Source organism: Mobula hypostoma, chromosome 13 (genome assembly GCF_963921235.1).
Source record: "Mobula hypostoma chromosome 13, sMobHyp1.1, whole genome shotgun sequence".
Taxonomy (NCBI): domain Eukaryota; kingdom Metazoa; phylum Chordata; class Chondrichthyes; order Myliobatiformes; family Myliobatidae; genus Mobula; species Mobula hypostoma.
This window is the reverse complement of record NC_086109.1, coordinates 13,907,670-13,931,991: the sequence shown is the minus strand read 5'-3', so window position 1 is coordinate 13,931,991 and position 24,322 is coordinate 13,907,670. Positions and strand designations below refer to the sequence as shown.

Genomic DNA, 24,322 nt, shown 5'->3' with positions numbered 1-24,322 from the left:
CAAATATTAAACATTAAAGATGTTAAAAATAGTTAAAATTAGTAAATATTAAAAATTTAAATTATAAATCATAAGTAGAAAATAGAAAAGTGGGAAGTAAGGTAGTGCAAAAAAACCGAGAGGCAGATCCGGATATGTGGAGGGTGCGGCCCAGATCTGGTAATATGCCGGCATAGATATGCTTGGATTATAAATTTAACTTGACTGAGATGTCAGAGAAAGATTTTGGGGATTACATTGAGCAAACTACTGGAGGAACTCAGCAGGTCAGGCAGCATCTATGGAAATGAATAAACAGTCGAGGCTTTGGGCTGAGACCCTTCATTAGGATTGTATCAGGGTTGATATTGTCGGCCTGAAGAAGAGTTCTGAAAAAGTGAGGGGACATGCACTCTTGATGGATTCTCTACCCTCAGATCCAAAAACCAACTCGAAAGGCAAATTTATAACACGACAGCTGATTGTTCCTGTGCTTTCGAAGTCTGAAACTCTTAGAGATGATAGGGTTGTTAAGAAGGTGTATGATGTGTTGGCTTTCATTAGTGGGTTCAAGAGCCACAAAGTAATGTAGCAGCTCTATAAGATTCTGGTTAGAGCACACTTGGACGAAATTGTGTTCAGTTCTGGTTGCCTAATTATAGAAAGGATGTGGAAGCTTTAGAGAGGGTGCAGAGATTTACCCGGATGCTGCTTGGATTAGTCAGAAATGAAGATAGGTTGAGTGAGCCAGGCTGCTCCCTTTGGAGAGAATAAGGATGAGAAGTATACATGACAAGAGACATAGATCAAGTGGACAGCCAGAGGCATTTTCCCAAGGCGGAAATGGTTAATACAAAGGGGGCATAAGTTTAAGGTTATTGGAGGAGAGTATCGGGCAGATGCCAGAGTGGAGTGTGTGTAGACCACCCTGCCAGAGATGGTGGTAGAGACAGACGAAAAAAGGAACCTTAAGAAACTTTTAGATAAGCACATGAATGATAAAAAAAAATTGAAGGCTATGCTGAACAGAAGGGTTAGATTGATCTTAGAGTGGTTTAAAAGATCGGCATAACATCATGGGCCAAAGGCCTGTTCTGTGCAGCAGTGTTCTTTGTTCTAGATAATTTGCATCAACTGAACTTTACCCATGGAGTTTGGTTTTAATGTCACATTCTAATGTTCTTGTTCCACAACCTTAAGCAGTGACAGACCTCCCCAAATCTTTACATCAAGGGTAAATTAACGTACATATCTAACTGCAAAGAGTGACGATCATTTATAGATGGTGGGGTGAACGTCACCTTGAGGACGATGTTCCATGTTTAACCATTGTCAAGTGGCTGTACACGTATGTAGAGATACTGAGATATGTGAAGGAGCTCTGTTATGTTTCAGATGCAAGGGTAAGATTGCTGGGCATCAGCTTTTAAAGTTCAAATTAAATTTATTATCAAAGTAAATATACATCACCATGTACAACACTGAGATACATTTTCTTGCAGGCATTTGCAGTACAGCAAAGAAGTGCAGTAGCATCAATGAAAAACTACACACAAACCACTGTGCAAAAGAAGAAAACAGTGCAAATACAAAATAATATTAAATAAGTGAATAAATAACACTGAGAACATGAGTTGTAGAGTCCTTGAAAGTGAGTCTGTAGCTTGAGTTCAGTGATCAGTTTGATGTTGTGGTGAGAGAAGTTCAAGAACCTGAGGTTGATGGGCAATATGTTCCTGAACCTAGTTGTGTGGGTCCTAAGGCTCCTGTACCTCTTTCCCAATGGCAGCAGTGAGGAGCGAGCATGGCCTGGATGGTGGGTGTCGTTGGTGATAGATGTTTTTTTTGGTGGGAGCACTCCTTCTGGATGTGCTCAATGGTAAGGAAGGCTTTTCCTGTGATGGACTGGGCTGTATCCACTATTTTTTTGTAGGCTTCTCCTTTCCTGGGCATTGGTGTTTCCACACCAGGCCATGATGCAGCCAGTCAGGATACTCTCCACTGTGCATCTATAGAAGTTTGTCATCCTCTATAGACTGCATCAGCAGCTGAAGGTGAAACCCAGGTGGCCTTATTATTGCAGGCACAAGAGAGTGCAGATGCAGGAACATGAAACAAAAAAACAAGCTGCAGATGGAGGAACTCAGAAGGTCAAGCGCACACTCTGAGTTCTGCTACAGGGTCTCGACCCAAAATGCTGACTATCTCTATGCCTCCACACAGATCCTACCTGACTTGCTAAGTTCATCCAGTAGCTTTTTTTTCCCCCCATGGCCTTATTACTAATCCATTTGCTCAGTTCAAGCAGGAATTGTAAAAGAAAATCGGGGACAATTGGCACTGGTTTGCAGAATCCAAAAAATGTGGCTGATGTAGAGAAAAACAGTTCAAAATGTGCTCCAAGGCAAACCATTAAATTTAATGATGGTTAGAGGAATGCTTGTTGAATAATAATCACATCCCAAAGACTGCAGGAAGTTTGTAAACTCCATTATGATAACTGGCAGGACTATGGAATAATCCTATAGCCCATCTACCCCAAGCCAGCCCAGTCTTCTGCCTATCTACACTTGGACTACAATGCTTGAACAAAATTGTAGTCTATGCTTGTGTTTGTGCTTCTTAGGATAACCAAGGCTTCATAAAGAATTGGTCAGACTGCATTTGGAGAATTGTGAACAGTTTTGGGTCCCATATCTAAGAAAGGATGTGTGGGCGTTGGAGAGGATTCAGAGGAGGCTCATGAGAATGATCCTGGAAGGGTTAACATATACGGAGCGTTTGATGGTTTTGGGCCTGTACTCATTGGAGTTCAAGAATATTGGGTGGGGGGGGGGTGGAATCTAATCAAAATCTACCAAACATTGAAAGGCTTAGAGAAAGTGGACATGCAGATGATGATTCTAATGGTGGGAGAGTCTAGAATCAGAGCGCACAGCCTCAGAATAGGTTCTCCCTTCAGAACAGGAGTGAGGAAGAATTTCTTTAGCCATACCCCTCTCATCCATGTATCTATCCAAACATCTCTCAAATGCTACAACTGAACCCGCATCTACCACTTCAGCTGACAGCTCGCTCTACGCACTCACCAATGAGGATGAGAGTGGAAGGTGAGTGGGTGTTCAGCACCATCCGCCTATGTTTGACCAGTCTCCCTCGCCCTCTCGCTTGCTGCTACCAGAGGAAGGTACAGGAGTCTTGGGTCTTGGGCAAGACTTAATCAGTGTGGTTTGTGGATTGGACTCATTTTTAGCGAACTCTGCGGTTCATGTTACAGACATCCCACCCTGCAAAAACTCATTTCAGGGAGGTAGCACCATCAATTTGTGGGAGACTCTGGGAGAGGTGGGGTGTCTGCAATAGAGTAGCTCCTTAGCAGTTAGCCAGCTAGCTTAAATAACATTATCTATGCTAATGAACGAATGATACCTGTTAAACTCACCTCAACATGTCTTTTTCAGTCTTAATCCACCACGGGCAATAGAAAAGTCACTGTTGCAAACAGTGCAGTGAGCAACACTGTTATTATTTTTGACCCCTATTAGGCAGGGGTACACTTTAGTGTAGTCTGGGGTGATGTACGTTTTATATTTTCTTTTTTTGGAACACTCTGCCACTCTGACTTTTTTTTGGAACTCTCTCACTCTCTCTCGCGCTTGCTTTCTCGCTCTTGCTCTGTCTCTCTCGCGCTCTCTCGTGGTCGCTCTCTCGCACTTGCTTTCTCTCTCTCTCTCGCACGTGCGCTCTCTCACACACTCACTCTCAAAAAAATCAATTTCCGGACATTGTATATAATTTGCGAGCATCAGGGAGCCACTATTAATATGCAGGAGACTCCCAGAACTTCCAGGAGAGGTGGGATGTCTGATGTTATATGTGTTTCTGGTTACACCATTTAAAAAAAATTGCTATTTTGGATGGGGCACTACGGGGCACTGACTGGGTCTGCCACCTTGTAGTCAAGAACAAGACAGCGCTGAATTGACTGAACTACACTGAACAAGCCTAGACGGTTTCAAGGACTCTGTGGTTTGATGTTAATGTTCTGTGTTATTCACTCAGTTTTTGCCATTTGGGTGATCTGTTCTTTGATTTTTTGCATGTTGGGTGTTAAATGTTTTTCGCTGAACGGGTTCCATGTGGTTTTTATGTTTTGTGTTGCCTGCGGGAAGATGAATCTCAGGGTTGTATACTGCATACATACTTCGATAATAAATGTATTGGAAACTTCTGAATTTCTGAATCACCACCCTCTGAATGAAGTAGCAATGGGTGTAAGTACCATTTCAGTTGCTCAGAAATGGGATGAGATATCCCCCATGAACAGGAGATGTGATGGCGCATTGTGTACTCTGCAGATGGGTCAGAAACACGAGGAGCAACGTGGTGCACTAGTTGGGAGGTTGAGCTGTGGATCAAAACATTACACGAGACCTAACAGTATTGGGGAATATGGGGTCAACACATTCTGCTTAAACTCTTAGCTTGGTGGAGTAGGAAAAGACAAAGACAAGACATTTCCCACTAGAATCTTTTGTGCTGCCTTTGTCTTGGCATGATAGAGAGAGACAAACACTCAAACAAGCCTTTCAGACAAGTAGAAGCAGGAAATGCCTGGGGAGGTCAGATGCAAAACTACAACTCAGTATTAGGAAAGGATATGACCACAGGAAAGATGCTCAGCCCTACGAAGTACAACAGGTATTAGCACTGAACTTGTAACGGGCAAAGTATTATTCAGCTTGCCAGAGAAAATGTCTCAGCATTTGGGAATGATGCTGCAAATCCGAAACAAAGACTGAGCAAGAAACACACAGAGACCCAGTAAGAGAGTTCAAGGTTCACAATGACTTAGGAGGTGAGAAAAGTTACCAAGGACTGTCACCTTGTCATAGTGGGGAGGCTTGAGAATTCCGGAGAGCCATGCCATTTGGTGCTTAACTCTTGGCAGGGTCACCTACTGTGGTAAAATCAAGGGGGAGCTCAGGCAAAGAGCGATCCAACCAAAACCTCAACAGTGGAGCTGATGGAAGACGATGACACACCTCAACGGCAGTGAAGACGGAGGAAGGCTGCAGCAGTGAAGGGTCCCCAGTCATCTTGCATTCTATCCCACTGGACCCTGACCCCGATCTGTCACGGACCACGTGGTGGCTGTCTATGCACTAGCCTCCCCATGTTACACAAAGTCAAACACAGGCATTCTCCATTAATGGAATAACCCCTTGGAAGGAGGTCATGCTTGACGCAAAGTGATCGCACTACTAAGTGAAGTTAGAAAACAAGTTATTAAGGTCACAATAAAGAGGGGAGGTGGAAACAGAGGCTGTCTGTGATCAAGAGTCAATTTTATTTGCCATATGTATTTACATGTATTAAGAATTTGCTGTGGTGTGTTGGTCATGGCATGACATGCAAAAAAATACAACAATATTCAACAATCGTAAGGAGTAAAGAATTATGTAAAAATAAAGTTAGATGTAAAGTATGAATATAGAATAAAATGTGCATAAAGACATAATAGCATGTACTTACAATGAAAACAACATTTTAAAAAAGTTTAAAGTATTTACAGTGCAGTGCAGAGACTGGGGTAATAGATAAAGGGGAAATTTGGGGGGGGGGGCTAACTAGAATTGGTGATCAGACTAACTGCCTAGGGGAAGAATTGTTTAACATGGCATGAAGTTTTTATTTTAATAATCAGATGGCGCTTTCCAGAAGGGAGCTTTTGGAAAAGACAGCTTGCAGGGTGGGTAGTGACTGTAATGATTTTTCATGCCCACAAAGAAGTCTGCAGTGATGGTAAACAGCAGCCAATGACTTTTTCTGCTGACCTGACAACAGCATCCTCCCTCAACATACTGTATCAAGAGGATGCAGCACCATTCTCGACAGTGATGGCCGATGGGCTGGAGACCTAGGAAGTTGGCGCTGCTGCTGGTAGAGGTAGGCTATGAAGGTCTGACAACTATAGATGACTTCTCTAGAGCTGCAACTAGAAGATGAATTGGGACAAAGGACAAAAAAAGTAAATTGTGAAATGCTGAAGACTGTTTTGTCATGATTCCTAAGTAAACAAGAATGTCGGAAAAACTTAGTAGGGATACACAAAAAATGCTGGAGGAACTCAGCAGATCAGGCAGCATCTATGGAGAGGAATAGACAGTCAACATTTTGGGCCAAGATCCCTCTTCAAGACTGGAAAGGAAGGGAGAAGAAGCCAGAATAAGAAGTTGGGCAGAGCCTAGAAGTTCAAGCTGAAAAGTGATGGGTCTTATTCCGGCTTCTTCCCCCTTCCTTGATAGAGGGTCTCAGCCCAAAACATCGACTGTTAATTCCCCTCTATTGATGCTGCCTGAACTAGCGAGTTTCTTCAGCACTTTGAGTGCGTTGTGCAAGATTTCCAGCATCTGTAGAATCTCGCGTTTATGAACCCACAAAGAGTTTAGATGGTGTACGTGAGATCTTCAACATAACTAGCTTTACATGTTTACATTTCCAAATATAATTAAAACAAACATTTACAATCAACCTCTATCAACTTCCAGTGTAAACAAACTTCTATTGTAGATATGTTTACCTGCTGGAACAGCATTTTTAATTTCTTAAAAAAATAGGGGGATGAGTAATAGCAGAGAGGTGACTGGTTATTTTAGAGATGGTGAGCTTCCAATATCTAAAAGGACATGCCATGTAGTTCATCACGGTAATACTGTGCCTTCAGCTGACCATCACTAAGATCAGTTCTGTTCCATGATACTTAGTTTCTAGGTGAGTAGATGAATAATCCACAGTATACAAAGTCAAGACAGTCACACACCAAATAATCTTGACCCTGCTGAATGAATTCTCCACCAATCATGTCCGCATTCTCTTGATTCATACATAAAAACCAAGGAATTGATTGTGCCCTTCATGAAGGGGAAGTCAAGAGAACACACAACAGCGCACAGAGGGGTCAGCAGTTAAAGGGGTAAGCAGCTTCAAGATGCTGGGTGTCAACATCTCAAGCAATCTCAAAAGCCCGAGATGCATCCTCAATATTTTAGGAACAGCTTCTTCCCTTCTGACATCAGATGCCAGAATGGTTCATGAACACCAGTCACTGTATTGCTCTCTTTTTACATTATTTAGTTTTATATTTCTTAATGTAAACTATAGGTCAAAGTCAGCATGGTTTTCTCAAGGGAAAATCTTGCCCGACAAATCTGTTGGAATTCTTCAAGGATATAACAGACAGAATAGACAAAGGAGAGTCAGTGGATATTGTTTACTTGGATTTTTAGAAGGCTGTTGACAAAGTGCCATACATGAGGCTGCTAAAGAAGATAAGAACCCATGGTATTACAGGAAAGATACTAGCATGGATAGAAGATTAGCTGATTGGTAGGAGGCCAAGAGTTGGAACACGTAGGCCTTTTCAGGTTGGCTGCCAGTGACTAGTGGTGTTCCACAGGAGTCAGTATTGGGACCAATACTTTTCCTGTTGCATGTCAATGGTTTGGATGATGGAATTGATGACTTTGTAGCCATGTTTGCAGATGATACGAAGATAGGTTGGGGGGGGGGAGAAGAGAGACAGGTTGATTGAGGAAGCAGAGAGTCTGCAAAAGGACAAAAGGACTGCAGATTAGGAGAATGGGGAAAGAAGTGGCAGACGGAACATAGTGTAGGGAAGAGCACGGTCATGAACTTCGGTAGAAGGAATAAAGACAGAGACTATTTCCTAAATGGGTAGGAAATTCAGAAATCAGAGGTGCAAAGGAACTTGTGCAGGATTCCCTAAAGTTTAACTTGTCATTTGAGTCGGTGGTAAGGAAGGCAAATGCAATATTAGTGTTCATTTTGAGAGGACTAAAATATAAAAGCATGGATGTGATGCTGAAGCTTTATAAGGCATTGGTTATATTGCACTTGGGAGTATTATGAGCAGTTTTGGGCCTCTTATCTAAGAAAGGATGGCTTCAGAGAGGGACCAGAGGAGGTTCACAATAATGATTCTGGGAATGAAAAGCCCAAGCAACATTTGATAGCTCTGGGCCTATATGCACTGGAGTTTCGAAGAATAAGAAGGGATCTTAATGAAATCTATCAAATATTGAAATGCCTAGAAAGAGTGGATGTGGAAAGAATGTTTCCCGTAGTGGGTGAAAATAGGAAAGACTGAAAATACATTTAAACAGAGATAAAGAGGAATTTCTTCAGCAAGTGGGTGGCGAATCTGTGGAATTCATTGCTACAGAGGGTTTTGAAGGCCAAGTCATTGGGGATATAAAAAGCAGAGATTGATGGGTTCTTGATTAGTAGTGGTGTCAAAAATTAGGGAAGAGAAGGCAGGAGAGTAGGCTTGAGAGGGTTGGTAAACTTATTTTATTTAGTGATACAGCACGGAATAGGCTCTTCTGACCCTTCCAACCGCGCCGCCCCAGCAACCCCGCAACTCTGATTAATCCTAACCTAACCACAGGACAATTCACAATGGCCAATTATCCAACCCGGTTCGCCTTTGGACTGTGGGAGGAAACCAGAGCACCTGGGGGAAACCCACACATTCTATGGGGAGGATGTACAAGTATGGCACCAGAATTGAACTCGGAACTATGGAAGCCGTAATAGCGTTGCACTAAATGCTACGTTACCATGCGCCAGCCATGATGGAATGCCAGAGCAGACTCGGTGGGCCAAATAGTCCAATTCTGCTCCCATATCTTATAGTCCCATAATTCAAAAAAAATATATGTAGTATTATATTGCTGCCACAAAATAACAAATTTCATGACATATGTCAGTGACAATAGAGGGCCAGTATCGTAGTATAGCCATTAGCATAACACCAGCAATCAGCCATTGAGGTTCAATTCCTGCCTCTGTTTGTACATTCTCCCAGTGAATTGCGTGGATTTCCTCCAGGTGACCCCATTTCTTCCCACATTGCAAAGATGTACAGGTTAGGATTAGTAAATTGTGTGTATGCTGTGCTGGCACTGGAAGTGTAGAGACACTTGCCTTAGTAGTTTGGCCAGAATCATTATTTGCCCAACACTGAGGTGGCTTCATTCTTAGCACTCCTCTTAAACTTATCATCATAGATTTTTGAGCTGTTATTACAGGGGGAAGGCAGATACAAATGAAGCATAAAGTTTTAAGAAGCATAGACAGAGTAGTAGATAGAAATTATTTCAATGCCCTCTATGGTGGGGTTACCATGAAAAAGACAACATAGGTTAAGAGTGAGAGGAAGGAGTCTTACAACATAGCAGAGCGCAGACCCCTCAGCCCATAATATTGTGCTGACTTTTAACCTACTCCAACAGCAATCTAACTTTTCCCTCCCACATAGCCTCCATTTTTCTTTCAAAAGGGGATCTGAGAAGAGTCTTGTTAAATCACACAGAAAGCGGTTGATACTAGTATCGTGCTGACAGATTTGGTGATGGAATTAGATACAATCAAATGTTTAAGTTACATTTAGACAGACATAATGATCCTAATGTGGATAGATAGTATTTCTGTGGAAGGGCAGAGAAGTCAGCACTGATGTGTTGAGCTGTAGAGCCTTCTACGACTAAACACCATTCATTTCACAGGCTCTACAGACAACTGTGTCACTGGCAAGACAGATCACCATGAATAGGCTACAGGAAGTCCACACACGTCAAGAACACCCTTTGTTTACAGGATGGTTGTTAGATTGGGAAGTTACATCATCAAGGGACTCACCCAATAAGTGCTGCTGACTTAAAATTAGGAGTAAGAATAAGCCAGTCAACTGTCAAGCCATTTATTACTAAAATGGCTGGTCTACATTCTCTCTATGAGTTTTCACCCTTTTACTTTGAAACCCACAATTCAAAGAGGACAGTATTCTTATCAGGGTCTTTGAAAGTGCATGGTGAAGCACACAGGCGATGGCACCCAAATCATCTGCTCTTGAAATGCCCTACAAGTCTTTCCCTTTTGCTTCATAGTCTCGAGGCAACTTGTGGATACTCTTAATGGAAATAAAAACTATGGTTAACGGCCACCTTAAAGTGACCATTATGAGGCTTTAAGGAAATGGTGGGGTTGGGAGAGATAGAGTTCAAAGCTCAAATTCAATTTACTATCAAAGTACGGTCCCACACCAGTAGTTAAGATTCATAATTCTTTTATTTGTCTGTTATTTTGTGGTATTAGTTTATAACAGTGTAGGAAATGACACAACATCCACATAAACTGTGGTTTGGGGTGGGATTGAGCGTGCCCCAATCTCACGAGTTTCATAGGGCCGCAGGTTGTCTTCCCTAGACTTATGCAGCCAAGGAAACCGGGGTGTTTCATTGTCCATCTCAGATAGTATGCAATATCAAATCAATTACATGAAATCAAGATCTAAATGTGAAGGGCCAGTACACAGTTAATAGCAGGACCCATAACATTGGTGGTGTGCAGAGGGATCTTGGCATCAAAGTCCATACCTCCCTAAAACTGGCCACACAAGTCGAAAGGGTGATAGAGAAAGCTCGTGGCGTCCTTGTCTTTATGAGATGAGGTATTGAATTCAGAGTCAGCAAGTTATGTTGCAGTGTTATAAAACTCTGCTTAGGCTTCATCTGGGGTAGTACATTCAATCCTGGTCACCTCTTTATAGGATAGATGTGAGGCTTTGGAGAGGGTGCAGAAGCTGTTTACCAGGATGCTGCCTGGATTAGAGGGCAGATGTTACAAGGAGAGCTGGGACAAACTTGTGTTATTTTCTTTGGAGACCCGATAGAAGTTCATAAAATTATGATAGACTTTGATACAGTAGACAGCCAGTATCTTTTCCCACGGCTGATATGTCTATTATTGGAGGGCACACATTTAAGTTAAGAAAGGGTAGATGCAAAAGGAGAAGAGCTGGGCATTTTTTTATTATTAAAAAGAATGGTGAGTGTCTGAAATGCACTGCCAGGAGTGGTGGTGGAGATAGATAAGAGGCATTAAGAGGCTCCTAGACAAGTGCATGAATGTACAGAGAATATAGGGATGTGGGCCACGTGCAGCAAGAACAGACTAATGAAATGAGTTATTAGCTTAATGAAGTCAGCACAATATCATGGGCTAAAGGACCTGTTCTTGAGCTGTAATGTTCTAAAGCAACATACAAAATACTGGAGGAATTCAGAAGGGCAGGCAGCATCTATGGAGAGCATGATGGATATTCACTGCCCAGGAGGTTTCTTTTTTTCTCTTTTTTGTCAAGCTCAGCTTTCTAAACACAGTAACTGACACTTCTAGAGATTAAAGTATTGTTTTTGAGTAAGTTAAACTTCCGACCAATATTCTTTATTTAGCTTCTTGTCATAAACGGGAGCCAGTCAATATGTATAATTGGATAAGGCTCAAGGTCTTCACTTGAGTTTAGGAATTCACAGTCAGTAAACCCAATACCATCACAAGGGGAGTAACCATGACTGTTTTCAAGCAAAGACCCTTCATCAAGAGGGTCTGGTGAAGGATTTCAGCCTGAAACATTGACTGTTTATTCCCCTCTGTATATTCTGCCGGACCTGCCTAGTTCCTCCATGTTTTGTGTGTTACTCCAGATTTCCAACATCTGCAGAATCTGTTGCATTCTTGCTGTACTATCCTGTGTTCTGTCGTCAGAATGGTGTACCGGTTGCGCGAATGCTGGGATTTCTTCCTGGTGGTGGTAAGGCCCAGGGATGCTGTCACACTGTGGACAGAGGCTCAAAGCCTGAAACTGCAGCAAAGAATAAGCCTTTCTTTAGTCTGAAAAGACAGTTGGTCTGAATACTAAAGCAGATTCCAAGAATAAAGGGAAGCCGGCACCTTGGTTTTCAAAAGTTCTTGTCATTAAATGCACTGTTACAACCCAGCCAGGGTTCTTGGTCTCTCATGGTCAGCACTGGCTCAAAGAAAGGTCACTGACAGAGTGGTCACATGTGCACAGAACTGAGGGGAACACGAAGATGAGAGGTGAACATTGTAAGGTTGATAGTGAAGGTAGATAACAAGCCGCAGGATCCACACACCCAGATATTAGTGAAGATTTATGCCAGATTGGCCAAACAAAGCCACTGGGGTCATTCAACAGATTGTTCAGACCATGGCAGTCACTCCAGGGACAAGTAGAGGAAAATTTAGAAAATGAAAAATCATCAGTACAAGAATCATGAGCATTTTCGGCCCGTTGTGCCTGTGCTGTTCCATTGGTGGCATTGAAAAATCACGCACAGTAGCATATTGGTCAGCACAAGACATTACAGTACCAGCAACCCAGGTTCAAATCTCTCTGCTGTTTGTTCTCCCTGGGACCGCATGGGTTTCTTCCCACAGTCCAGAGACATGCCAGTTGATAGGTTAATTGGTCATTGTAAATTGTCCTGTGATTAGGCTCGGGTTAAATAGGTGTGTTGCCGGGCAATGCAGTTCAAAGGCTAGAGGCCTGTTCCACATTTCACTCTGTTTTCACTCTGTGAGTAACAAATACACTGAAGATGAACTTTTGATCTCCCAATCTACCTTGTCATAACCCTTGCACTTTACTTTTCAACCCAAGCTGTACTTTATTTCTTTTTACTACCTTGATGTAATCATGTTTGGCACGATCTGTCTGGATGGCACGCAAGACTGAAGCCTTTCAGTTTATCTCCGTGCATGTGACAACAATAAAGCAATACCTACGGCTCCAGTCTCTCACCTAACTATTCTGGCACCCAGCTGGAACCCAATGAGGAAATAATAGGTTCTGTGTCAAGGACTTCTGGTAACAAAACAATGCATGCTGCAATTCTAATAAACAATACCAAACAAATGAGAAAGTGATAACTTTCTTCCCTACAGTAATTGGCACAATCACCACGATATTGTATTCAATTAATTCATTTAAAGATTAGTTAAACAAGCCTGTAGGGTTCTCTTATTTACCTCATGTTTGGAAATATTAAAAATTAGAAATGTTCAGAATTGCTAACTCAATTTTGTTAAAAATAATTTCTTTTATTGCGATACAGCACGGGACAAGTCCTTCTGGCCCTTTGAGGCACGCTGCCTAGCAATGCCTGATTTATTCATAGCCTAATCACAGGACAGTTTACAATGACTAATTAATCTACCAACCGGTACGTCTTTGGACTGTGGGAGCACCTGGTCACAGGGAGAACATACAGACTCTTTGTAGGCAGTGGCAGGAATTGGACCAGGACTCCTATACTGTAAAGCATCGTGCTAACCACTACACTACCATGCCACCCTATCTGACACAGTTGATAAACCGAATAGATTTAGTACATTCCTCAGGAATGTCTGAAGTTCTCTTTGCTGTTGCTTTGATTTCTCTCAAACTCCCACTCAGCTGGATACCACAGCATAAAAAGCCAGGACCAACAAGCTCCGGGACAGCTTCTTCCACCAGGCCATCAGACTGATGAACTCACGCTGATTTGAGTGTACTCTATATTACATTGACTGTTCTACTTATTATAAATTATTATAAATTACAATGATTGCACATGGCACATTTTGATGGAGACGTAACATTAAGATTTTTACTCCTCGTATGTGTGAAGGATGTTAGAAATAAAGTCAATTCAATTCAATTATGAAGTTGCCCAGGAGAGACAGCAGACCAGAGGTGACATTGTTTTTCATACACACTCTGCCTGCCACCATGGTGTGGTGAAAAGCAAGCAAACGGACAAGTCAGGGGAGAGAACGAGGCAGAAGTCCGCATCAAGGCATCATCTTATGCAATAAATAAATCGGACTTAGTGTTTGAACAACGGACCAGGATTTAATCAAAGCTGTTCACTGCCATGCTGGGCCTGAAGCTTTGTCATTTCCATTTTGACAAACAAGAAACTCAAGAATTAAAACAACTCATTATCTGCCGTCAGACGGTAGCAATCAGCCACCTCATGGATACAGGCAGTCTAACCCCAAGCCTGTAAACACTGGTGGTGTGTGTGGCAAGGAACAGGGAGGGTAAAAAGAAATAATTCAGTTAATCCTATCAGCTTATCCTTGTAAAATGAACAAGTGCTTCATCTGCCCCTACACTTCCTCCCTCACAACCTCACCTGTGAGCCTGTTGGGGGTCATTTACTGTGTTCGGTCCTTCCGGTGTAGCCTCCTGTATATCGATGAGGCCCGATGTAGATTGGGAGGCCGCTTCGGTGAGCACCTATTCTCTGTCCGCCAGAAGAAGCAGGATCTCCCAGTGGCCACCCATTTTAATTCCACTTCCCATTCCAATATGTTAATCCATGGCCTCCTCTGCTGTTATTGGAAGAACAACACCTTGTATTCCGTCTAGGTAGCCTCCAACCTGATGGCATGAACATCGATTTCTCGAACTTCCAGTAGTGCCCATCATTCCCATCCCTTTTTCCCTTTCTCCCCTTATCTCCTTGCCTGCCCAACACCTCCCTCTGGTGCTCCTCCCCCCTTTTCTTTCTTCCGTGGCCTTCTATCCTCACCTATTAGACTCTCCCTTCTACAGCCCTGTACCTCTTTCACCAATGAACTTCCAATCTCTTTAGTTCATCCCTGCCCCTCCCGGTTTCACCTACCGCCTTGTGTTTCTCTCTCCACTCTCCCACCTTTTCAAATCTACTCCTTTTTTTTTCCTCCAGTCCTGCCGAAGGATCTCGGCCCGAAACGTCGACTGTACTTTTTCCCATGGACGCTGCCTGGCCTGCTGAGTTCCTCCAGCATTTTGTGTGTGTTGCTTGGATTTCCAGCATCTGCAGACTTTCTCCCGTTTGAGTCTTGCTCCTCATCGCCTGCCTACTCTTTCTCTGTAGCCGTGACACCATCCTGTATTCTGTTCTGGTTTTCCCTTGTACCACCTCATATACGACATGAAAAACAAAATTTTTCATTGCATCTCAGTGCATGTGACAATAAAAAACAAATCCAAGAATGAAGTTCTAAACACTTCCCTGCAACAAACCAAGGTACGACTAAATGTCCCTGGTACAGATGAACATCAAGGGCGAAATGATAAACACGAGGTTCTCTGCAGGTGCCGGAAATCCAGAGCAACACACACGCATGCACGCAAATGCACAAAATGCTGGAGGAACTCAGCAGGTCAGGCGGCGTCTATGGAAATGAATAAACAGTCAACGATTCAGGCCAAGAACCTTCTTCAGGCTGGAAAGGAAGGGGGAAAGATGCTAGAATAACAAGGTGGTGGTGGAGCCCCCTGGAAGGTGGGTGGGAAAGGTAAAAGGGCTGGAGAAGAAGGAATCTGATAGGAGAGGAGAGTGGATCATAGGAGAAAGGGTCCCAGGGGAGGTGAACGGCAGGTGAGAAGAGGTAAAAGGCCAGAGTGGGGGATAGAGGAAGAGGGGAGGGGGAGGGAATTTTTTTTAAACCGGAAAAAGTAAATCGATATTCATGCCATCAGGTTGGAAGCTACCCTGACAGAATACAAGGTGTTGCTCCCCCATCCCGAGGGTGGCCTCATCTTGTCACAAGGGATAAATGATACTTGTTTAGCAATACTGCGTGGAGTACGTTCTTCCAGCCCTTCGAGCCATGCCTGTCCAGCATCCCGACAACCCTGAGAAACCCTAACCTAATCACGAGACACTTTACATTGACCAATTAACCTATTATGGACTGTGGGAGGAAATCAGAGCACTAGGAAAACCTACAGACGTAAAGAGACTCCTTACAAAATAGCGCCGGAATCGAATTCCAAAACGCCCCAGCTGTAAGAGCGTCATGCTAACGTGACGCCTGATGTGCACGCTGGCCTCCTACTGTCTGTTGTCTCCACTAAATATTAGCACCTCTCGTACCCCCAAGAACTGACTGCATAGTTTTAAACTCTGTGCCTGTGCACAAACGTGACAGATCTGTGTCACTTCCAACCCACTACACAAAATGCGCACAGACACGATCAAAACAAAATGGCGCATCTCACCACAATCAGCAGTTAAAATGGTGGCAACAAGCCTGCACAGGAGAAGCCACCCTTAGTGTGGGGAACAAAACATTAGCTTGCCATTACCAAGGGAAACTGGACGGACCACAAATCCAATCAAAGCTCGTCATTCAGACAGCAATCTCACAGATCTAAAGTTGTATCTTATAATTTGCTTTCCAACTGCAAAACAAAGGCACTTTATACAGCAATCATATAGAACAGCTGGGTTTCCATAGTGCAACTTGTACCGTTTTCACCCATCACTTAAATTTAAAAAAATAATACTTAACAGTCAATAAATAACTGACGGGAAATGAACATTGTCAATATCAGGCAGTATCACATGCCATGTAAATAACACATATTTAAACAGCACAGATGATTTTGGACTCTTCTTATTCAAAGTCCACAATTGTTTTACTTGGCAAAAATAAAGTGAGCCTTACATTGTATGTTCTGGGTGCCTCCAATGTACAAGCTTAACTTCAGAAGGAAGACGCACAAACACTTTTAAAATATTCCTACTTATAAAGTCTTCTTCCTCAAACTCCTACGCACTGCTGTACCAGCCCTTAGTTTCTGAAGGTTTGTTGGAAACTCAGCTCAAGGACAAGTCAGCCAACAGCACAAAGACATCACTTACAGACAGGCAGGCATTTGTGGGAGTCATAAAAGGGGGCTTTAAAAAAAAACAAAGTGACAAGTAATTTTAGTTGCTGAAAAGATTCGTAATACAGCCTCACTTCCACATGGGAAATTTTAACCAGTCGAATTGTAGAAATGTGATAAGGATGCAGCTTAAGTCAGTCTTCATTTGTAACGGCCGTTACATTCTTTAGAAGCCATGGACAGAAACCAAATGGACGTACTGGATCTGCAAATGGACGCATGCTAGTCTATGAGTTTGTATTTAAGGTAAACGCAGAACCGCATGCCATTTCCTTCAAAGGTTCAAGAAACATTCACGAGCCCTTGTTTTTGTTGCAGAAATATAAATTCATTTTGCTTCAAAATTGTTTCAGTTGTCTAATTGAAAAGGATAATTTGAAACAAATCTAGACAAAAGTAGACCAATTTCGAGCATCACACTGACTTGAGCTGCAATTGGCAGCAAGCGTTTGCTGAATAACCCTCAGATTGCTCTGCTGCTGAGGAATATCAAGGCTGAATTTGTTCACCTTTCCACTCTGTCATCTCACTCTGATTCTTTCATTGATCTTAACCACGATTATTAATATTACAGAAAAGACATTTGCACCTTTCATGTGTTTGAAGAAGCCTTGTCAGATCATAACAGAATTATGGGTCTACCCAAACCTGCGAGGGCCACAGCTCACCATCACCTTCTTTCTCAAGGGCAATTGGAACAGGAGAGCACAAGGACAGGCCCATCAGCTCACAATGTAATTAACTGCTGGCTGCAGCCTGCAGAGACCCCCCCCCCCAATGAATAAATCCAAAATGCCCCCCCTTCTCTGATGAAAACAGAACCCCAAATATTTTACCCCTTCCTGTCGAGAAAGTCAGCAAATTTTCAATGCTTAAAATCACAGCAGGCCAAAAAAGACACTCTGGTCTGAACTCAAGTGGCAAAGTTATCACTCCACTCCACTCCCACCAGAACTGACGCACCTCAAGGATGTGTGCTTAGCCCACCGCTCTACTCTACACCCACAACTGTGCCCATGTGAACACTAAGTGCACTATTTAACTTTTTAATATATATATTTTTACTGTAATTTACAGTTTTTATGTATTGCAATGTATTATTGCCACATAATGACAAATTTCATGGAATACGATGGTGATATTAAACCTGATTCTAATCTCATCTCAGCTCTCCCCCATCCCAACTTCAATCAGTCCCCCTCCTCTTCACCAACAATTGCACAACATGGGAGGATAAAAACACTTTTAAATTCTCTTATTCCACGATCATCCAGCAACTCTTTCTGCTGAGTTGCTCGATGCTAAAATGTTTAAAAACAAAGCAAAACCAAATCTCACCCAATACAAAAGCAAAAACACAAGATGCAAAATAGGGTGTCACCTTACAGCCTAGCTGTTAAAGGCCTGCATATTAAGAACAAAACAAAACGAAGGATACCAGCCTGCAATAAACATGTTCCCCACTGTATCCAACATAGAACATCAAGTTTTTCAGCCACACACTTAACACAACAACCTTTTCCAACATTAATCTACTGGTGGTAGCATGGCGAGTTACTTACAGATATTCCTCAGGTGTAAACTTCACACCCACTGCCTCCATACCGCTTTGTACATCTCTACAGTACTTTCCATCAGCCTTTTAGGTGTCGCCACCCACCAGCAATTCCGACTCTCACAATTTTCACTTCATCTTTAGACTCTCTCTGTACCTGGTCCATGCTGGGAATGGCTGGGCCCTATTTCCCAGCAATGTCCGCCCTGCTCAACTTAAAACCAGTTGACCCAATCAGCAACAGTTAGACTACTGCTCGCTCATCTCAGCTTCCTTATCACACCTTAAACAGAAGAGAATCCGCAGATACTGGAAATCCAGAGCAACGCACGCAAAATGCTGGAGGAACTCAGCAGCTCAGGCAGTGGCCATGGAGAGAAGCATCTTGTGCAGGGAAGGGGGGAGCATTGGAGTTCTAATGTTTAACTCTCATTCATTCTTTGGGGCATTCTTCTGTTTTCACGGATGTTTGCGAAGAAAAAGAATTTCAGGATGTATATTGTATACATTTCTCTGACATTAAATGCACCTATTGAAACAGTCAATGCTTTGGGCCAAAACCGTTCATTAGGACTGGAAATAAGGGAGAAGAAGTTGTTTGCTGTTGATTGTACTTACTGCCTTGCACCGGACAAATGGCAGTCATGTTATCCTCCTCTCAACAGCAAATTCGCAAATAGATCCTTTGGGTGAAATCAGCACAGTCCTCAGGTCACACTCATATGAAGCACAGAGTGTTGAGTAGGAACCCAAAACAGCCTTCCTCTTCCCTTGGGACACCTCCAATGGCCTTCTTTTACATCCAACCAAATATATTTAATCTAAACTCTTGAGTCCCAACAACAAAGCTGTGCTGTGCAGTTTTCTATCATCATAATTCAAATCCATTCTTGCAAACCCTGCACCAGCTCTGGAGGGAATGTCGATAGTTAAGGAGCACCTTTCCCCGCAACGCTGGTCAGCATCTCCAAAATCAAGGACAGGACCCGAGAGGGGAAAACTAACAACGGCCTGAGAGGAAACCAGTTTAAACAAAGTGAAACAGACTTGCAGCCTGCTGCTTGAAATAAAGACCTTCCTTGTTCAACACTTTTTGCCAGTCCCACACCAGTGTGAAATCTAACCTCCAAATCGAGGCCCAAAGATTTGCATGACCAAATCCCTCTTTTCAAAACATTACTGCTGGACATCATAGTTCTCGCACCCCAGTACGGGGCTCAAACAATTACCCACCTTAAAAATTACATGGGCCAGCAATCTTTTTATGTGTTTGACTCAAAATCATTAAATCTGTTGTCAATCTATAAAATTCGACCGGAGCGTAGAAACCAATGCGCATGCAAACACAGGGTGTTAGAGATTACAGAAGTGCAGAGAAAATACATTCTGGTCCTATTGTCTTTGGGTTGAAGATTATTCTAACCTCTCAATCCATTACCCTGCTCTTTCAACACCGACAGATTTCCACAACAGGGAGGGATTTTCAACAAGAAAAGTACGGAAACAATCACACGACAACCTTGAAACAAGGGCCCAAGCTATAAAGCAGGAAGAGTGCAATGGTTTCCAAATGCAAGTTGCCTCTGAGCTCAATATTACTTTTTAGAAAAGACAGTGCAACCATTGTTTTATTGGCATCTGGATGAAAAAGTGGACCAGTAAGAGCGGGAGGGCAAATGGAAAAAACAAAAAGTTGGGGTGAGGGAAAACTGTTGGGTTCAGCTAGCTCCGTTTCAGCCTCACGTTTCAGTGCCCGGCCCACAATGTAGACACAGATGGTCCATCAGCAGTGCTGCAGATGAACTTTCACAGTTAAATTATCAAAGCCTTATTTACAGGAGCTTTATTTTAGTGACTGTTTCTTCTTTTCCATTGGTATCACTCACATTTGTACACTGTGATTGTTTCATTTCCCTCTCAGCTTTATTTAAAATAAAGGCCCTCACCACGGTGCCCCCATAAATAGGTCTGTGGCCATGACTCATTTGCCCACTGGAAGTTTAGCTGGATTAACCACTTTTGTGTTTTGTGTATGAACTCACTAAAGAGTCCCTGTATAAATTGTAAATAAAGCATCGGAATTGTAAATTCACACAAAAATCAGCTTTATAAGCAGTGGTAGTATGTGTTAAAGGGACTCTGCACAAGCAAGCACAACTGTTCATTGCATACCAATGCTGCTGGCATACTTTGCTATAAAGTATTGGAACTTTTATAACAGTTGACATGAATTTTACATGCTGCAACAATTATGGTCAAATGACATGAAATAATATTTATTGTATTAATCCATTCCTGGCCCTAATCGTATTCCAGACGACAGCAAGCAAGCTTTTAAACTTCTGAATAATATTTACATATCTAAATTCAAGTGGGTTACAGTGTTCAATTTTTCACCAAAATCTCCACTGATTGAAAAGAGACTGTTGAATTAAAGTGCGATTGGCTTGTACTGTTTAGTATTGAAATTGGGGAATTAGAGAGGGGGTAGATGATACCTACTATGAATACAATTTACTTACATGCACAAAGCCCTAGCGGGAGAAATCTTCCACTGTGCCTCACTGGACTAATAAAATATTGTCTAAAAAGAGACACAAAACCAACATTTCTGTCTGAGCTGAGAAAGAATCTGTTAACAAGGAAGCAGGGTCCGGGACAACAAAGGGATTTCACAATCTGGTGTGACTATCTGGGCACCGCACTTCCTGAAATGCCCTCCACTGGCTGGGGAGATTCGATAGGTGCTTTGCCACTGAATTGCAAGCTTTTCTTTGCCTTTCAATGCACGGGAACGAGCAGCTTAGCCCACACACTAGCTGACTTGCAGCCATTTCAGTAGATGCACAAGATGTTTTGATGGAGAACATCAGCGCGTCTGACAAGTATTCTCTCTTCTGGCTTCAGAGTTAGCAGAACCGGCTGTAAAACTCAAGCAATTTCAATCCGTCATTCAGACGGCAAGAAATGGGCGTCCAGCAGCTGTGTGGATTTAAGAGATGTGTCCCACACAGCAGCTGATCATAGTTTAGTGCACACCCTGCCTGGGTACAGAAGAGAAAGTATAGGAGAGCAAATATAATGCCCAGGTACATAGATTGAAAACCAGCGTAATCTGCAGGATTAAACAGGGATTTTGGAGTACAGAGAGAGATGCTCTTCCCAATCACTTCCCAAAAAAAATCCCAACAGGCTACATCTCTCAGTAAAACAATATTATCAGATTGAATGGAGGGTTTTCCTTTGAAGTTCAAACTGGATTTATAAGGGGCCACTGATTTTATTTTAATTTGCCTTTTAATGAAAAAGAGTTAAATTGCTTACAGACCAACCTGGTAAGCATTTTGCAAAACTGTAGGGTTCAAAAGGCAAATTATTTTTTTAATGGTTAACTTCAAACTCAAGGATCAGGCAACGTTAACAGCCAGTTTATAAACAAAATGCATCTCTCACTCGAGTTTCCTATCTCCTACTTTGATCGGGGTTTATCTGATTATTTTATTAAAATACAGGATTAATTAGCTAACTTCACTTAATTCAGCGCTTGTGGACAGTACACAGTGGACTCGACTGCGAGCAATAATTACCCAGGAACAGTGGCTGGAATTTACTGTGAAACAGACTTACTCTGTGGTCTATCAATAGATGAACACACAAACAATCGCTCCATTTATATCGGATAGGGAGAGAAAAAGTTTTAATATACAAGGAAAAACTGGTTTCTGTAGTTAAGGTTGGCGCCAAACCTCCCGTCAACATTCTTGGATATTTCCCCCTCCTTTTTGAGCTGCCTAGTTTATAATTAACATGTTTAAAAAATATTTACATTTCGCAAATGCGAATGTGACCAGCAGTGAACAGTCTCTTATAACTTCCAAGCCGACTTACGAATTGTCTATCTTTTTAAATATGTTACTAGCTCAGAAGTTTGCAAGGAAAAAGTTTACACTAAAATTATCCAAACTGCAGTCCAATTTGCGTTCAAGTCAGGTTCTATTAAACATGACATATTCGCCAATAACGCGGGTAGCGAGGAGAATTAAAAGCGCTGATGTTGACAAGGGGGTTATTGTTGCTTTGAACTTTAAAACAGGGCATTATGAAAATAGTTAAAGCGGACACAAAATGTTGCAGGATTCCTCGCGTTCAGCGGCAGAACGGGAGATATTGACAAGGCAATTTCAGAGTAAGGATCCTGGTACAGTCGCCCTGGGCAGACCCGACTCGACCCATCGCCCGGCTCCCTGCCCCACTTACAGCGGACTCCTTGGCTTCCTTTTGTTCCTCTGCCTCGGTTCTCCGCTGGGCTCTGGATGGGTACTGTTGACTGGACCGGAGCTTGTGTGTACCCGCTCTCGTCCTCGGGGAAGCAAGAGCGAAGGAGGGAGGAGGGAGAGGGGAAATGGGGATAGGCAGGGGTTACAATCAGAGCTGCCCCGTGCGGAGCGGCTGGTGTCGGCGGCGCGTCTGCTGAGATCCCGGCTTCTTTCCCATTGTAAGCCACTCGCCGGCACTTAAAGGGGCAGGTCTCGCAACCTTTGGCCGACAGCAATCTCATTAAAGGCGCGGGTTGCGCCGCTCTCACGGTGGCCTGAGGAAAGTAAAGTGTTGTACTCTAACCGCCAGGCAGATTAGTCTTTTAGTTTATTCCTTCCTGCTATGATATACGATGATTGAAAAGAAATGGTAATTGCAATGTGACTATTAATTAAAATACTAGCAGAAATCTTGATTCTCTGCGAAAGGGCTTAACATCCAAACTAGACATTTGAACACAAAAGTCAGGACTCGTATTGCAGTGCGTTGCTAAGAGACTGCTATCTTGGTAGGTATGAGATCAGAGAAGTGGATGTGAAAGTCACTATATAAATGCAGGTAGACACCTACAAAATGCTGGAGGAACTCAGCTGGTCAGGAATGGAGAGGAATAAAGTGCCGGTGTTTCGGGCCAAGATCCTTCATCAGGACTGGAAAGGAAGAGGGAAGAAGCCGGAATAAGAATGTTGGGGGAGGGGAGGGAGTATGAGCTAGAAGGGGATAGGTGAAACCTGGTGAGGGGGGAAGGTAGACGAGTGGGGAAGGTGGATGAAGTGAGAAGCTCCGAGGTGATTGGTGGAAAAGGTGATTGTCTGATGAAGAAGGAATCTACCTCAATACTACTAACAACCTTCTACAGCCAGAGCATCCTAATATGCTGCATCACTGTGTGGTACAGAAACTGCACTGCAGCAGACAGGAAGGCTTTACAACAGGTAGTCAAAAACTACCAGCATCACTCATCAAGGACATATATACAGAAACATTCCTGGAAAAAAAAAGACCGGTAACATCATGAAGGATCCTACCTCCCCTGCTCATGGACTGTTTGTCCCAGTCCCATCAGGGAGGAGGCTACATAGCATCCACGCCAGGCCCACCGGTCTCAAAAGCAGTCAGTTCCTAGAGCAGTAAGGATGATCAGCACCTCTACCCGCTAACCACCTCATCACCACTACCTTATCATTTCCTGTCAGAGTCACTTTATGTACAGACTCTCCTGTGCCTAGCATCACCTTATGTACATTTAATCAATCTATGTACATAAGTTATCTTTTGTATTTCTTTCTATTGGTTTTTCATCGTGTTTTTATCTTAGTGTGACTTTTTTGTGCTGCATTAGATCCAGAGTTACATTTGCTGTGTTCTCCTTTACGCTTGTGCAATGGAAATGACTTAAAACCATCTTGAATGTTGAACCTACCTTCCCACTCACCTGGTTTCACCATCAGCTTCTAGCTCGTATTCCTTCACTTCCAACACCGTCTTTGCTCTTCCTTTCCCGTCCTGATGAAGGGTCTCAGCCTGAAATGTTAACTGTTTATTCCTTTCCATAGATGCTGCCTGACCTGTTGAGTCCCTCCAGCATTTTGTGTGTACTACTCTGGATTTCCCCCTCCCATTCCCCTCTTCTTCTATTCCCCATTCTGGCTTCTCACCTGCTCATCACCTTCCCCTCGGTCCCCTCCTCCTTCCCTTTCTCCTCTCCTATCAGATTCCTTCTTCTCCAGCCCTTCATCTTTCTAACTCACTTGGTTTCACTTATCACCTTCTAGCCATCCACTCCCCTCCCCCACCTTTTTATTCTGGCATCTTCTCCCTTCCTTTTTAGTCCTGATGAAGGGTCTCAGCCTGAAACATTAACTGTTTATTCTTTC

The 24,322-nt window shown here is 42.9% G+C and overlaps 1 protein-coding gene across 1 annotated transcript in view; it reads right to left on the bottom strand.

Moving 5' to 3' along the window:
- The window catches only part of LOC134355443 (transcription factor SOX-13-like), a 224,782-nt gene extending 202,170 nt beyond the window's left edge, over positions 1-22,612 (bottom strand). The window contains exon 1 of the mRNA XM_063065317.1: positions 22,386-22,612. The gene's annotated coding sequence lies outside the window, so the exon portion shown is untranslated. The remainder of the gene's footprint in view (positions 1-22,385) is intronic.
- Positions 22,613-24,322: the final 1,710 nt, after the last annotated feature.